Source organism: Schistosoma mansoni, chromosome 4 (genome assembly GCF_000237925.1).
Source record: "Schistosoma mansoni strain Puerto Rico chromosome 4, complete genome".
NCBI lineage: Eukaryota > Metazoa > Platyhelminthes > Trematoda > Strigeidida > Schistosomatidae > Schistosoma > Schistosoma mansoni.
The window spans coordinates 18,824,494-18,843,819 of record NC_031498.1 but is presented as its reverse complement, the minus strand read 5'-3'; positions in this window follow the sequence as shown (position 1 = coordinate 18,843,819).

Sequence of the window (19,326 nt, the reverse complement as noted above, 5' to 3'; positions counted from 1 at the left end):
CAACGTTCCAAAGAAATGTAGTAAAATCATTGATGAAGCGAAATATAAAATAAAAATGAGATTAACAAAGACATTCGATTGACAATTTTTGGGACTCATTAAATGAAAAAAAAGATATTGCTGAAATCACGAACCGATCTATGTTGGTGTACCATTGAAAACCTGGAAGCACTGGACGGCCGTTTCGTCCAGGTATGAAGGTCCTCAGTAGTGGGCATCCACGATCCTGAACAAGGAAATCGAACCCCGATATGACATCGACCTTTCAATATTGACCTAAACAAACACTTCCCAGTTATATTCTGGGAGACAATCATAATAAATAGTTGTAGAAATCAGGTGACGTAAAACACAATTGGCTACAAAGGTGCTGATGTAGATCACAAACAATGGAGAGCTTAGGACAAATATATATTGGCACAAGCTGCCATACCATATTAATACAAAGAGACTAAATTAACAAGAGGAATAGTGGAGAAGTCAAAATACTCATTGTACCAACGACGATGAGAAAGATTATAAATTAAGAATATGGTTCGAGAAGGCGGAATCAAAATGTATATCTGGAGGAACATCGACTAACTCAGTCGATACCCACATAGAAACTCATCAAACAGGCTTGCTTTCTTGATATAACGACTTAAATGAAGCCCTATTGTTAACTAAGCAACTATTTCGCTACCGACGTACATACGAAACACATTTCAAGTGATTTCATGGTCTAACATCAACAGACAGTGACCGCTACCAAACCCATTATTTCATCTTGAAATAAGTCGACTTCATAAAGTTTCGAACTAAGATAAATTGAATATCTTGAGCTCATTAGTCTCGAAAAACTCTTTATGTAATGTTTTATGATAAAAACTTTACGCTCTAATTAGCATTATAAACAACAGTGACTTGGTTTATACAAAAAATCTAGAGTATATAAGGTAAGAATTATGTAGAAAGTAAAATATCTGTCACAATAGACAGAACATACTGAGTAATCTAGGACTACGATGTCAAATAACTAGTATTTATTGCATAACAGGTGGATACCGGTACTTCATTAGCTAACTCAAGTTCACATAACAATGAAGACATGGTTATCATAACCAGCTAATGGGTTTTAATATACAATTCTTAAATTAAATAAAATAAAGGCTAAACCCGAAATTTTTCACTATTCATTCATTTCACCATTGAATTCTTAATGAAAATAAAAATTATTGGTCGACATTCAAACAAAGATATCAGGCTTAATCAATATGTGAACCAGTAATCCATGGGACTAGTAACAAACCAAGGATGAAATAGTTTAACAACAAAAATATTTTTTTTACATTATGGTACATAATAACAATAATACGACATATAAACAAACTTGGTTCGGATTATTTTATATACACCGATAAATCAAGGATAAAATGACATGTATATTGAACTATGAAAAGCAGAATAATCATAATCATAAACAACCACACATGACTCATCATCAGTTAACTATATATATATATCGATCAAATACCTATTGTGTTGTATGGAATAAACAATGAAGAAAGAATTAAAAAAAAGGTATGTGATTGGGCAAGTGGTAACCTGAACAAAGGTTACAATCAATTGAAATAAAGGTCATTGTTTTACTTTGATCTAACTGATTTATAGTTATTTATTTATTTATTCACTGTGTAATTAAACTGATAGTAACATTTAGTTAACAAGAATGAAGTTTGAAACAGATAGGACTTTGATTTATTGTGGCATAATTAATGCTCTTTCTCCTTAAAATTAGTAAGAGAAAGTTGGTTAGATCAGTTAAGAACATAAGACTAACAATTAATTATGAGATAACAGGATACTTAAGATCTTATGATGCCGACGAAAGCCAATGGACATTGGATAATTGATCAGAAGGGGTTTTGTGGAGATTTCAGTATTTTCATAGTTGAAATCATGAGTCAATTGAAGCTAGATAACCATGGAAAACCTGGAAGCACTGGACGGCCAACTAGTCCTATTATGGGACTCCTCAGCAGTGCGCATCCACGATCCCGCACTCGCGAGATTCAAACCCAGGACCTACCAGTCTTGCGCCAGAGCACTTAACCGATAGACCACTGAGCCGGCATCCAACGGTGTTAATATCTAACTTCAACCAATCCACGATGTTTGAGCAACCGTTCACCAATGGTCTTCAGTGAGTTGATATCTCTACAACAAACTTGGTTGAACTCCACTGGTCACTGACGAAACGGCTGTCCAGTGCTTCCAGGTTTACCATGGTGTTCTAGCTTCAATTGACTCACGATTTCAACTATGAAAAAACATTAGATAGTTGTTGCGTTGTAGTTTGATAATAATTTAAAATGAAAATTACGTTTAGATTTTTAAATTATCTCAACAAACGACCTCATATTAATATAATCATACATGTATAGATGACTACCTTCAAGAAGAATATCGCATAATTCTGTCGGGAGTAACCGTTAACAATAGAGGCGATCACGTCAAAAATGAGAAAGTTACCTATCAATCCCATAAGATAAGGGTCACAATAAAACACGAGGAATAGTGGATCTACGGTACCGTGCTGGTTGTATTTTTAGTAGAAGTTTCTCCTATTATACACTACTTTCGTTTACTTATTGTTGTTCATTTATTTATTTTTGGTAATATTTCCCCTCCTTCCTACAATTTTCCAGAGTTTCATTTTCTTATTTGCGTGATGTATATTTATTTTGGTACCTAGTTGTACCAGGCGTTTGTGTATCAAATAAACGAATGTAGATAATAGTTTCGACTATGTGCGAGGATGTGGGTATGCAATATTGAAGAATTTAAAACCCAGAAGATACAACCACCTAGTACTCATTTGACTTTCCAGTTATTGTCTGATCATGATGTAAATTATCCTCAATTTTTTTCAGATCATGAATCGATCAATGTTAGACCACCATTGAAAACCTGAAGGTAATGGACGGCCGTTTCGTCCTAGTATGGGACTCATCAGTGGTGCGCGTCCACAATCCCGTACGCAGGACCCGAACCCAGGACCTTCGGTCATCCGCGCGAACGTTCAACCTCATCAAATTTTATACATTAAACCAATTAAGAAAATAACGAGGGGGAAAGTTTGCTTTGTAAAATTTAAAAATTGATTTAAACAAAGTAGGTTAAATGTTGCTAGTCAAGCATTCATAATTAACGTAGAGACTGACACAAATGTACGTTAGCTTAAGTTACCATACTGTATTAGGATAATGAGATTGAATTAAAAACGGAGTTGAAATGATGATAGTATTATTAATAATGAAAACAACTAAACACTTAAAATATCGTTCGAAAAGACGAAATGAAAAGGTATGTATTAAAGGATACTGGAAACTAAGATCTCGAAGATAAATATTAAGTGCATCCACGACCAATTCTGAACAAATATCACCTAACACCTCTGACCACCGATTGTGGTTATCAAACGGACCCCAATCAGGTAGCCTCTCTGCAACAACATGACTCAATACAATAGTTAATGATCTTATGCACTAGTGTCATGTCTTAATTTGGATTTTTAAAAATCATATGATGCAAGAAGGTGGAGCTACGTCACTACGAGTTAAACATAAAATGATCGAATTGATGCAATTCGAAGTACTTAGGCACTGAATCAAAACAGTAAAGATATATTATTCAAGTCGAGGAAGTTGGGGTGATGGCAAAGCTAAAACCAGAAACCAATTAATCAACTGGTGAAAGATCTATACTACAGAAACCCCTTGTGGTTACTAATGGAATCTTATAATACACCTAGTTTAAATATTTAAGTGCTTCGGTACAATTTTCAGCCTATTTTAGTTTTAATAGTCACCCGTTAACCTGGGGTAGGTGGGTGAATTAGCAGGGATTTTATTGTTTTAATATATATATGATGTGATATGATATTCTGGCCATTAATCCCTTGAAATGCTATCAATAGGCTATAAAAAAATTCCTCAAATCAACTAAACCACTTAACCAACCATTCATAAAAGTAGTTAACAATATGTAACCTATCACACTTGATAGATTCTTTCCATTTTGGGATTTGTTATTCCCATTCTCCATTTATGATTATTTTCAAAAAAATCTGAAGAAGGAACCATTTTATTCGTTATTATGTATTAACTCTATAGAGTAAGTAGCTCAGTAGTTAAGGTGTTCAATTTACAGACACTGGGTCGTAGGTTCGAACCCCGCTTGGGAGACTGAGTAGTGCCATTAGCCCCACATTTAGAATGTGGCTCAAAGTCATGCATTCGAATCTGTACTTTGTAAATGAATTGCTAAATTATAAGAACAACTTCACAGACTTCAATTCGTTGATTTGCTTTGAATTTCGTAAATCTTCATCAAATAATTCCATAACTAAGAATCCCTTGATTTTTAGGAGAGTGAACAAATGTATTAGCTATCAATAATTTAATAATATGTGATTATGCTAATAACATTTTTATCGCAGATGAATACTGACAAATAATCAAAGAAGATCCACACTTTCTTAATAATCACTTTTAACTATCAAACAATAATTACGGTATAATGTGGATATCCCGTGACTGATCGGTCACATCGTAAACCAGGTCGATAAATTATAGTCAGTAAGATAAGATAAACAAAATAAAATCTATCAATCACCCTGGAACGGTCGATTAATGTGCAAAAGATACTACTAGTTATCATCAACATATCAGATATATTATGCGGTAAACGAATATAGAGAATCTTGATTTTAAGAAGATAACTGAAATAAAAATAAACAGATGCAGACATAACTTAATAAACTCACCGCCAACCTACCCACTATTCACAACTAAACTCAGTCATCAAACATGAATAATGACATTACTGCGTGTGTGATTCCCACAGATAAGTTAAATTTACTATTATTTTACATGACAAGGGATCATTATCATTATTATTATTATTATTATTATTATTTAGACAAGTGATTACAGAACTCATCCAGTGCAAACCTTTTTTCCTCACAATGACAGATGCAATGACTGCAAAGATTGAAAATGAAAGCTAATGCAAAAAGGATGCGAGTATCAAGGTGGGAACAAGAAAACTGAGAATTTAAAAGTCAATAAAGCGTGATAAATACCAAAATGCACATTGGATAGAAATGGATAAACGATATATCACGAAGAATCGTGACTAAAATGTAAATGAATTCTAGTTCAATCGTATAGTCTACTTCAGCGTCAGAAGAATAGTAATATTATTGCTAATAATATGGCATGTAACAGGTACAAGATCATGTACGCAATTATTGAGTGACACTATATGGTGCAACAAAACTGCTTAAATTGATAGGTTCCTCCATTTCGAATTGACAAAAGTCTATTTTTCCTCCATTTTTTGTAGTAAGCCCTTTGTATTTATTTGAAAATCGTCACTATGCAAAAACACACCCCACCAAATAAATTTTGAAAAACACTAGTCATTCATAAGATAATAACCTGATACACAATCTTAAAACAAACTTATTTTTGATAAATATTATTTCAATGCTTAATTTTCCAAGTCCTTTTTAATGACAACCTAAATGAAAACAATATTGTTCGCTTACATATATGTTGTTCTAATTAACAATACAGGGACTTCGTGAAGATTGTAGTATTTCCAATGGTAGTCTAGCTAAGATGAGTTCATGATTTTAACTGAATAATTCTTTAAAATTCTATAGCTTAATAATAAGTCCCATATAAAATGCAAGTATTATTACTGACATAGCAACACAAATTAAAACCAAGTGTGACTAAGCCAACCCTTACGACCACTTCAAAGTTGGTAAGAATATCTGGTCACCCACAACTCAGTACGTAGCGCATTTATCAAAAGCTCAATGTTTAGATCAGTTAGTCACAAATCCCATTATAATGAAACATCATATCTTGTCATTTGTTCAGTTCGGCTTACAGTAACTTTTTAACAACAAACGATTAGAATTAATCTTTATTGAGATCGGAGCATAGTAGCTTTGTTTTAACTGATCTGTTACATGAGAGTGCAAATGGAAAAAGTGGACAACCCATCCTCTAGATCCTCGAAAAAGGTAGGGTGGGTGAGACTATAGTTTATGGACGGCCTCGGAGCGACACTAAACTGACTTTGAAAACGTCCACCTACTAACTAGAACTAAATTACGGTTACAAAGCAATGTGAAGAATTAGAATTATGAATTACAGTCGATGATCACGGTTAGGAACTAAATTTAAGGTTTTCATTACGAACCGACATCAGCTAAAATGCCAACACGCCAAATGGATGAACGAATCTCGCGCCAAAATCCGAGAGCTGTTATCTTATACTTGATTGGTTCATCTACAAATAAGTCTCACCAGTGGGGTGTTAAGAAGGGGTGAATATTGGGAAAGTGGTGACTTTTGGAATTATTTTACAAAAAACCATTGTCAATATTTTTCTAGAATAATTAACAGACAAATCGAACCATTGCATCTTTATACTCTATTATTTGTAAACTATCGTTTGATGCATGAGCTATTGTTATATGTTTTACCTTCCTACAGTTATTATTAATCAATTACGAACCTACAGATTAGTCCTCTTTCAGCTATGACATAGATATGCGGAAGTTGTAATTCCCTATTTGTGTGGACATATGGTCAGGAAGTTACTCTATATTACAGAATGTGATTTAGTCATAACTAACAAGTGCATAATAGAAAACGAAGCTGGGTACAGACTTCGTCTTCTGACTGAACACTGGAATGGAGGGATCTCGAGGACTAATAGGTGTCAAGTTCTCAATTGATATTCATTGGTCACTTTAGTTGGTAAAATGCCCCCAAATGCCCTGGTACGGCCGAGAGTGGGGAGAGTCCGCTCTCCCTCTCCAAATGCTCTCACATGGCCACGTGTATATAGCCTCTGCCAGGGAAGTCCTACTCACTGCCTTCTCACAGTGGCATTACTATTGTTTACGAAATTGAGAGGACGAAAAGCGAATGTCCGGCGCTTTAACCGGGTTGGTGGACAAGGCGAGTCCACCTAGGGGAGTTGGAAAACCCTGATTTCAAACCAATGGTGCACATGGGCTCCAGTATCCTGAGGGAACAAATGGCGTATGAATCAAACGTTGATCACCGGCTACCATGGGAATGCATCTCCTCACGATGCTCCACTGCCTTGTGGATCAGATCTTTCGGTCAAAGGCTCCGGGTGTGGGCCCCTAAGAAAACCACCTGCTTCAGTTTGGGCACCTGGGAAGTATCACAGCCCTCAAGCAAATCGAATGAGATTTGTATGGCGCATATATATCTGGTGCTTCCTTGTACCAATATTTATGTGTTTAAATAAATAATAAATTAGTTGGTAAAATAAGTCATCGATCGTACAGGCAATTTAGGAAAGTCAGTAATACGACTAGACAGTGCAACTGCTCTCATAATAAACGGCCAGATAATATGGGTCCCGATATAGATAGTTTTTTTGTCTTTCCAGAAACAACATAAATGTACATATTAAGTTCGTATATTATTTGGACACTTAGTATTTGATTGAATTTCATAATATTTTACTACCAACTATAAGTCTCATGGCAAGAAACGTTTTGATTTATTTGACCAATTTGTTAACAGACTTCTCGGTGTATTCAATAAACAGAAAGGAAAAGTCCATCCAGCGAAAATCATATCAGAAAACCAACTTTATTGTTATCATTGACAAATGCGCCAAAATAATTACGTCCTTTACAGTTTTCGCAGGGGAATTAAACTGTTCCACAGCTAATGAAAAAATCCCGAGACAATCGACGTCTAGCATATTTTTATCGAGCTTCAGTTCATACAATCACTTAGTTACAATCGAATTGCAGTATATATATATATAAAAATAAGTACTCAGTTGACATTATATCATCAGTTTATAAGAATATAAACTAATTAACGTTGATTACTTTCTAAATAGCCTGTTTCATATAGCATGAGCTGAAAGCGGTTGTGCATTTAACCTGGGGACTTTATTCTGCGTTTCATAGTGGACATTTCATCAGGATTTACAACTAAACTAGAAAGTCTGCCAAGTATGCTCAAGTTATTTCTGATTAACTGAAATGATGCCCGGAATCGAAGCATTTATGATCTGAGCTATTGTTATACATATTGAGATTGGTTGTAAAACTTCGTGTAATTATACTGTATGGAAATTTGTGTGCGAAAGGTAATTAGATAGAAACTAATTTATACGAGATATCATGATTAACTGCGCTAATTAACAATTCTTATATAAAACTATAGAAACAGTTGCTGCGTAATTTTTAAAAAATAACTAGTTGACTCATTAAATACGTATGTACCCGGCCTTAAATCACAGTTTAGGTATGAGTAAACTATACTACTAGGTTATCGAAACTAAAGCATGAGGATCAGGCATTGTAACTACAACCTAGTGACTGAAACCCAAGTGCTTCAGCTACTAAGTTATGGCGATCTCATTAGGACAAGAAATATCAAGATACAAAAATATACCTACTGTTATATCCTAGTGAAGACATAAGTACGGGTAACTTCTGAGACCTATTAATGGACTATTATTCTATATATATTCTTATGGTTTAATTATTGAGTGACTGTGTATATCTATATTCATCTTATTATAAGCTTCATTTTGACCTATGGATTATTATTAGACGAATTACTGTCCCTAAATTCAGTTTATTGATTACTGTCTCCCACGTTCACAGCCACATTAGGCTTGATCTTGTACAAATATTATTTTCTATTTTATGGTATGATGCGGTCTGTCTATCTATCTGTCTGTCTGGTATATAAACCGAGTATGTTTCAAAAGTGTGACCACTATCTGCATCAAAAATGAATTCTGGAATTGGATTCACACTTTTGATTTTTGTTAAGACCAAGCTTCTGTAACAGCAACCAGACTTTCTTCGCGTCATCCATAGCAGCAAATTCCACTCGGAAAATATCTTCTGCTCTGCCGAACCATGCTTCAAAAGTGTGAAAACCATATCCTGCCTAGACATCCACGAGAAGTTAATATTTTAAATAAAATGTTCTGTGAACAGATGTCTCTATTTCGTATCCGGTATAACTGTCTACAGCTAACTAAAGCTGATGAAGACTATACTACGTACGCCGGAAGAGTAAATTTACCAGCAGAACCATTTAAATTAAATGTATTCACTAGTGATCAATTTAGATGCTTATTATTCATTTCTGGTCTGAACTCTCCCAGCCATGCTGATTTTCGCATGAGGTTACTATCCCGTATGGAACATGACGAGGAAATAACACTACAAACTGTTACTAGTGAATGCCAACGATTAGTAAACTTAAAACAGGATGCAGCTATGTTGGAAACTAAAAGTGTGGTACCATCTAATCATTCTGTTCATGCTGTTAAGACAGATCAAAGACAAGATAGTACCAAGAGCTATAACTATCACTCGAAAATTCCTAAAACTTCATCTAAATGTTGGTATTATGGTGCGTGGCACTTCTCAAAAGTTTGTCGGTTTAGAGATCATAGATGTACTATATGCAAGAAAGTCGGTCATAAAGAAACAGTCTGCCAAACTAGAAAAAGCTTGAGATCAAAGTCAACGAAGCGTCTTCACGAGTATAAAAAAAAGTATATAGACAGTATATCTGCTACATTGGCTCTAAGCATAGCAGATAAAAGAAGGTATGTGGAATTAATGGTTAATGGTGTTCATATTCGATTGCGATTGAATACAGCATCAGATATAACATTATTCTCTAAGCGGACATGGAGTTTAATTGGTTGTCCACATGTATTACCAACTGAGCACACAGCTCGGAACGCATCCGGAGACATATTAAAGCTTGTTGAGACAATAAAATGCTTTGTTGAATTTCAGAATAACTATTGCACAGGAAATTGTTATTCCGGAATTCAACATAACATTTTATTGTTCTAACTTAAATGCAAAGCTTGGTAAAAAAAGAACACTGCAAAATAAACTACATACACTAATAACACCTTTCCCTTTGTGTAGGCTTTAGACATGATGTAGGCTGCAACATAATCGAATGAATCTTTCATATTGAATTCAGTAAAACAATGTAAACGATTCAATAATAGAGGGAAATTTACAAAGGTTGAAAGTGGAAGAAACGCATGTGAAATCAATAGATACTTTAATCCGGACATTCAATGTTTGCTTTCTAGATTTGTCGTTATGTTATTTGAACATGCACTATTAATTTAATGTGACATTTGGTGGAGGCAGTGCTTTGCAAATTATGAAAACACTGAATCCCTGTAGAAAAACAGAAAAATAATTCAAGTAGGAGGTTCGTAAGAAATTGATAATTTGATAGATTTTATCATACATCTGTTAGTACTGAACTGGTGCTTGATGCTGGTTTGTTATTCTTCATAAACAGATAAATGCATACATGATAGAACTTGAGACAAAGGTTTAATGATCCACTCATCTCTTACTGATTAGGCATTGAGCAAGGATGAGTTTATTCAACCAATAAATTCTAACTATATAATTTATGATACGTCGTAACTGTGTTTCAATGTCACATGTGTGCAACTGCTGAGGAGTTCTACACTAGGACGAAATGGTCGTCCAGTGCTTCCAAGTTTTTAATGGTGGTCTAGCTCAAATTGACTCGTGAATTCAACTGTTATTATTTAGTTAATTATACAGAACACGCGTTCCAAATGTCAATGGACCAAAGTAGTTCATAAAACACAAATAATTGTTAATGAACTAACCTCTGAATGACACCATGATCCTTTTATAAAACTGTCAAACGACTTGAAGGAAATGATGACGTATTTCAGTGATTATTATGAAGTGTTATTCACTTATTAAGAAACATTACAACGAACGAAATAATACAAAAGGATTTATCTTGATTTAATTCAGGATGATATATTTTAATTGCATTTTCAGCTAACAAGTTTTGATGTCTCTCTACTTGAATGTTACTTCCATAAAGGTCGCTTTAGTAATACCGATTCCTGGTAACGCTCAACAACTTGATGTCATAGCTACAGTTTCAATTAGATAAACTGAAAACTATTATTGATGTGACTGATTCATCACATCCAAGATAATGGATTCAAATTTCAGCAACATTTTAGATGTGGAAGGTACCGATGCTGCCCGAGTCCAAGTAAGAAGCGAATGGTGATGAACCCTTCATTTAAATTTTGTCACTCGTGATATACATTAGCAACACGTACCACCAACTTAGAAGAAATAGCTACTAACTCAGGGTTTCGAGTACGCATTACCAAGCATCTAAATCAATAGTATTCCGCTAGCGCTGAAGATAAAAGTATTTGAAGAACCAAAGAACATTCAAGAGAAGAGCTGTAACCAGATAAGCAGGCCAAGCAGAAACAAAAAGAAATACAGGAAAAATGTTTCCAGGGTGTTCAATATGGTATAAAATCAGAGTTTTATCACTGTCTTAAAACCCCCTGCATAACAACTACACTCTGGTCCAGGCAGTATTTTACTCACCCTAATACGAACAGTCCGAGGCCAAGTACATAAAACTGTAATTGGTAAATGAATTACATCATTAGATTTCATATAGTAAGTTACGTAAACAAATATATTTCAACAAAAATTCACAGAATTATTGTGTTTATAACGAAATCGATTTTGGTTCAATACTACACTATATTGATTTGGAACAAGTTTAATTGGAATTATTTGTTGTTTTTTCTTAGATGCAATTATCACGCAAAATCAAAAAAATTAGGCAAGTCACATTTCTAAATAAATACACACAACGAAAAGTAATAACAAGTAGATGTATATGCAATGCATTTACACTCAGTTATTTGTTTTAATTCGACCGTACTACATGGTTCAGGTAAAAGCGTACATGATATAGTTAAACAAACTGATTAGCAGAGAAAACTACTTCATTAGTATCAAGTATCGATCAAACATGAAGGTCATTATCATTGAAATATACATGGAATATGGATGATTCTAGTATAGTATGATAGTGAATAAAATAAATTTTAATACGATATAATAATCGTGTACCGATTAGTATGTATTAAGGGGTATGAACGACGCCGATTACATGAAAACTAAGGGTTTCATTCTGATACTCAAACTTTAGTGAATCAAACACGGTTCAAATCTATGACTTGTTGTTGGTCATAAATTAAGTGCTTAAACAAATGAACAACAGTCTCATTCGTATTATCCACTATCCTACTAATTTTGCATTAAATTACAACTTGACAGTTACATGACCACGGTCAGAACACTAGTGTATATTATTAAGTATCAATTGATTGTATAGTATCTATCCCAAATTATTGTTGGTTTAGAAACTTGGAAAAATATTGCCTTGAACCGTATTCTACTTCTTACTATCATTAGAATTCTAACTGATTAATAAGCAATTTGATCAGGTATCACGAAAATACCCTAAAAAAGTAGGGGTACTACTTATTTTTCTGCCATAGAATAATCAAGAAACTAAATGTTTGCTAAACAAGTATACAATAGATGGTATTTACAAGAAGTACTTTAAGATGGTGACATTTTGTCAAAGTTTATCGATCCAACAAAAAGTTATGAACGCAGTTTAATAACCAAAAATAAGAAAATTGGGAGCTTACTAACCAAATCAATTGTCTTGTGACCACCAAGGTTACAACACCGAACATTGATTAGTCTACTCTGGTTCAAACGGTTGGATAGACTTTGAAAATTATTTACGTTCTCAAGTCATTGACATAAAAATAGAGTTAACTTGGACTAGAATCCTGACTCAACACAGTTGAATAGCTAAGTGACATGTAATTTGATCAAACGAATCAAGCATAGTCACTAACACCCTACAATTTCAATGTAGCTCAAAGACATATTTACGAATATGGACTTGTAAATGCAGATTAATTTCACTACCTGTTAGTCTTGGTCAACGAGGTTATTATCAAAAATAGTAGATGTGAACTTCGATAATCATTTGTCTGAAAAAAAACATACACCTAGATTTTTAAAAAAATCCATTATTAATGGACCAATAAATTAGAAATACATTCTGAAAGATGTCATAGCGTATATCTTGGTGTTCTGATATATATATATATATATATATATAGGAAACACTGGATAGCTGTTTCGTATTAGTATGGGACTCCTCAAAAGTGGTGACACGTCCCCGTTAGTAATCTAGCCAAGGTCTTACAGGTATCATGGTGAAAGTTTAACTGTTATAACCACTGAGTTTTTGTCTAGTGGTATACATTTCTAACTGATTAGTTTGCGATATAGTTTCACTATCAACAAATACTATTGGAGGAGACTGTTTCGTCCTACTCATGTCTGAATTCCGCTAATTAAGGATTTCCACCGTGGCTTTAGGAAATCATATCGAAGTCACCAATAACTTGATTATTATACTTTAAGTTATATGATATTATAATAATTATTAAATATAGTTTTTTCAGTGATACGTGTGAGTCATAAAACTGCTAAAGTAACCTGTACATAACAAAAGAATTTCAGCTTTCCGCAGCTAACGTTGTAAATAAACCTTCAATATGGACAACTCTAACGACCCTAAATCAAAGGTTATAAGCCTTTAAAACAAGAAACGAAAAGAACAATAAAAATGTCAGTCATGAAACAACAAATACAAATACCAAGAAAAATGGTGGGGAAAATCTCTCAGACCCCCAAAATATATTTCAGGATTACGAACCAGACGTCAAGACGCTCTCAAAAGATTTGTAACTTCAGTACAAAAAATTTTGCAGCTGTTTATGCGATTTTACAAAACTACTACTTAAAAAATGTTTCAGTTTTAGAAAATCAGATATTGTTCATATCATAAGAATTTAGTTATCAAATATGATTTCGAGTTACTTATTCAAGTTAGAGAACAACAAACGGTACATTTAAGGAAGTCACTACAGTTAGGCGATTTTAAGACAGATTCCTTCAATGGTATGAGGATCTATTCAAATGTTACGAAAGTTGAACTGTGTAAACATTTAGTTCAAGATAAATAGAATGGTTGTCCAGTGCGCATAACACATTATTTAATAATTATAGGTGCTGCTTGGTTTATAAAATTAGGTCATGCACAAATTACTCAGGTATGAGCTACAACTAATTGTGAAGGCTAATGGTAGTACCTGACCCCTCCAAACCAAAGTGCGGTTCGAACCCGGGACTTAGCGACCGAAGGTTAAACGCCCTAACCACTAAGCCTCAGCTGTAGTTGGTTATTGAGTAACCAATACTTCTAATTGTGTGTAGTGTGACATTTGGTTTTCTTGTTTTATTGCAAATAAAATCTAGTAGCTTAGTACTAAGAAGATAATCTAAGCACGATCAGTTACTATTCTTTTTTGTTGAGACAACTCATGTGTTAAGCTTTCTCCAATATGATCGACAGATACATTCATAAAAGTGGTCACTTATAAACTGTTTTTCATGTATGTACTCAATATTATTTTGTGACTATCAAGTCTTAAACCTACGGTCAACTTTTTCGAACTGTTATTGTCTACAAATCGTGTCAAGTATTAACTCCGATGAATACAGACTGTAGATATAGAAATTTGTCTTATGAACTGTTAGATATCTAGATAATATACAGATCTCCACTCAAAAACAAATGTAGAATGATAAAGTTGAAGTGTTAGCTTCACCATATGAATTTTGGTATTTTGTATGTAGTCGGCTTGTAATATTATGTTATATATGCGACTATTTAGTAAAACTTTTAGAATATATGCGACAGTTCATTAAGCAATGAGTACACACAATAACTCAGGTAAAAACGAGTAGGGATTCTTATCTTCATATATCAATGTTGGAAAAAAAAAGTTATATGAATTAAGAGACTAAATAGGATGTAGATGCTGTAGTCATTACTTATTTTACTGAATTGAAAAGAACGAAATTTCCTACAACAAAGCTAACTGTGAACTTGTCAAACAGACCACAGTGACATAGGGTTAACGACCCTATCCTGTAGAAAACTAACTCGCTAAAAAAACGCTACCCAGAAAAAAATTATTCAAACCATTTAAACCCTGACCTGGGAGTTAGGTCTTCATTTAGAAGAGTCATGACGCCTCATGGTGAAAGCCTGGTTCCTCCGGAAGTCGCGAGGCCGATACTCCTTCTGACAATCAGAGAAACCATTTATTTAGGTACATGGAATGTTCGTACAATGTGGGAGACCGGGAGAGCCATCCAAACTGCTGCAGAAATGAAAAGATACGACTTGGAGGTGCTTGGAATCAGTGAGACACATTGGACACAGGTTGGACAACAAAGACTAGCTTCAGGGGAGCTTCTGTTATACTCCGGCCATGAAGAACAAAATGCCCCACATACACAAGGAGTTGCATTGATGCTGTCCAAACGAACACAAAATGCACTTATAGGATGGGAATCTCATGGACCAAGGATCATCAAAGCCTCCTTCAAAACAAAGAAAGAGGGCATTATAACGAACGTCATACAATGCTATACACCTAACAACGACTACAATGAAGACGTTAAAGACAAATTATACGATGGGCTGCAGTCGATCGTCGAGACGTGTCCAACAAAGGATCTGACCATTCTGATGAGAGATTTAAATGACAAGGTTGGGATGGACAACACTGGATACGAAGACGTCATGAACTGGGAGAAAGAAACGAAAATGGTGAGAGATTTGCAAACCTATATGCCTTCAATAAACTGGTCATAGGTGGCACTATATTTCCGCACAGACGCATTCACAAAACCACTTGGATTTCACCGGATCACACTACACAGAACCAAATCGACCATATCTGCATCAATACAAAGTTCAGGAGGACGATGGAGGATGTGAGAACCAGGAGAGGAGCTGATATAGCATCAGATCATCATTTGCTGGTCGCCAAGATGAAACTAAAACTTAAGAAGCACTGGACAACGGGACGGACAACATCACAAAAGTTTAATACGGCTATTCTTCAGGATACTAACAAACTCAACAAATTCAAGATAGGCCTCAACAAAAAGTTCCAAGCCTTTCACGACCTACTTAATGGAGAGGGAACTGCTATGGAGAGCAACTGAAAAAGGATAAAAGAGGTAATCATTTCAACATATCAGGAGGTTCTGGGCCACAAGAAGCACCATCACAAGGAATGGATCACTGTTGGTACACTGGATAAGATTAAAGAAAGGAGGAACAAGAAGGCAGCAATCAATACCAGCCAAACAGAAAAAGCCAAGGCACAAGCCGAATACACAGAAGTAAACAAGCAAGTGAAGAGGAGCATCAGAACCGACAAACGTAAATATGTGGAAGATTTAGCAATGACAGCGGAAAAGGTTGCAAGAGAAGGATCAATCGCGTACTGACCAAATCGCAATTCTAGGGATCAGTGTGGAACAATCAATTGAATGTAATTCATCACTCTACATCAACTGCATTGACTACGAGAAGGCGTAAGTGCTCGAGCAGCTTTCACACTGCGAGGCATTGAATCCTATCCCTGCTTGACGTAATGATTTGCCCCCAAATGCCCTGGTACGGCCGAGAGTGGGGAGAGTCTACTCTCCCTCTCGAAATGCTCTCATATGGCCAGCGAATATATAGCCTCTGCCAGGGAAGTCCTACTCACTGCCTTCTCGTGGCGGGGGTGTTGTTTACGAAAGTGAGAGGTCGAAAAGCGAATGTCCGGCGCTATAACCGGATTGGTGGACACGGAGGGTCCACCTAGGGGAGTTGGAAAACCCTGATTCCAAACCAATGGTGCACATGGGCTCCAGTTTCCTGATGGAACGAATGGCGGAAGAACCTGTCATTGGTCAACGACTACCATAGGACTGCATCTCCTCACGATGCTCCACTGCCTTGTGGATCAGACCTTTAGGTCAAAGGCTCCGGGTGTGGCCCCCTAAGAAAACCACCTGCTTCGGTTTGGACACCCGGGCAGTATCACAGCCCACACACAAATGAATGAAATGACGAACTCTATTGACGATTCTATTCCTGCTCATATTATAAGCAAGACAATTTACGTTATTATTATCATTATTATTATTATTACTATTATTATTATTATTATTATTATTATTATTATTACTTACCATATCACTAATTCACCCCCTTTTACCCCCAATTTGTGTATCCTTACTCTTCAACTTATGCATCAGCTCGCTCTTGGTGGAAAATCTGTCCTATCTAAACGATCTCCAGTCACTGTCTGGTTGAAAGTGAATGCTTCCACCGATAATGAATACTGAGGCAGTCTTTCTGAAACCGCGTACGCCGTTCAAGCTGGCTTCCTTCAACGTTCGCACACTAATGCAGATCAGACAACAGATAGGGCTGGCTATGTCTTTGGAAGGTCTTAATGTTGATGTTTGCTGTCTATCCGAGACCCGTATTCAAGACTCTAGTGAAGTACTACAAATCCGCTCTCCATCTGTCGCTTCGAAAAGCTTGTTCCACGTGCGCTTATCCGGGGACCCTGTGGCATCTTCGTCTGGTCTTGCTGGCGTTGGTGTCGCACTAAGCGCTAGGGCTGAGGCAGCACTAATCGATTGGTTCCCCATTAACAGTCGGTTATGTGCTGTTAGATTAGAAAGTTCCATCAAAGTGAGAAGAAACCGGCGTGAGAAACGGTGTCTTTTCGTCATCTCCGCCTATGCCCCGACAGATTGCAGCCCGGATGCAATCAAGGATGAGTTTTACCATCAGTTAACAGTTCTTCTCCAGAAAGCGCGTTCGACAGATATTGTAGTACTAGCCGGAGACTTGAATGCACAGGTCGGGCGTCTAGGCACAGAAGAGAGTCGTCTAGGTGGCCGATGGGGACTTGTTGGTCGCAGGACAGATAACGGGGACCGTTTGCTGCAACTGTGCACAGACCACAACCTGTTTCTGGCCAGCACTAACTTCCGGCACAGTCATCGCCGGTGTGCCACCTGGCGTCCTCCCTCTGCATCCCAAGCCTGGACTCAGATTGATCACATCGCGATCAGCTACCGCTGGCGTGGTTGTGTACAAGACTGCCGCTCCTTTTGGAGTACCTATCTGGAGTCTGATCATGCCCTGGTCTGCGCCAATCTCACCTTACTTTTCAGTGGCCGAAGGATTGACCACCACCAACGGATTGATATTAGTAAACTGGCTGCAACTTCTGTTGCAAGTAAGTATCGAGCGGAGCTAGCCTCTAGTCTAGCTACCACCCCACCGAAAAGTATAGATGAGCATTGGTTGCATCTTCACGACGCCATGAAAATGGCGAGTAAAGCCGCTTGCGGCTTCGCGAAACGTCCCGCTTACAAGCACTGGGTTTCTTCTGGCTCCTTACAACTGATGGAAGCCCGTCGGTCTACTCCGGGTGACCGTGAGTTTGACCACAAACGAAGGCTGTTACGTAATGAAATTGGGCAAAGCTTGCGTAAGGACCGGGAAGCCTGGTGGTCGGAGCGTGCTAATGAGATGGAAGCAGCAGCTGCATCTGGTAACTGCCGGAAGCTCTTCCAACTCATCCGAGCCACTGGCAGCAAGAAGTCTGGTGTGAGTGAAACAATCTACGAGGATGATGGGATGCCAATCACTAACATCTCCCGACGTCTTGGACGATGGGCGGAATTTTTCGAAGGGCAGTTCAACTGGCCTGCTGCTCCGGCAACATCAACCAGCTTGTCCTGCCCCCCATGGCCGGTGACGACTGATCCACCAAACGAGGCGGAAGTCCGCAAGGAACTCCAACTCTTGAAGCGCTACAAATCACCTGGCCCAGATGACTTACCTCCGGCTCTTTTTAAAGATGGTGGCGACTTTCTGACTAAGGAATTGACTGTGTTGTTTGGAAAGGTTTGGGAGCAAGAAAGTGTTCCAACATCATGGAATGAGTCAATAGTCGTCCCTATCTTTAAAAAGGGTTCACGTTGTTCCTGCAATAACTATCGGGGGATAAGTCTACTTCCGATTGCGTCCAAACTATTGGCTTCTATCATTCTTCGTAGGTTGTTTAAAACCCGAGAACGATTGACTCGCGAGGAGCAGGCTGGTTTTCGTTCTGGTCGAGGATGCATTGATCACATCTTCACCCTCCGCCAAATGTTAGAACACCGTCATACTTATCGCAGGCCAACAATCGTAGTGTTTCTTGATATCAGGGCTGCCTTCGATTCGTTGGACAGGACTGTTCTCTGGGATTGTCTATTGAAGAAGGGTGTGCCTGAGAAGTTCATTAACATCTTAAAGGCCCTGTACACGAACACCTCAGGCAGAGTGAGGGCATACAACCACCTTTCTCCCTTGTTCCATTCGAGCAGTGGGGTTAGGC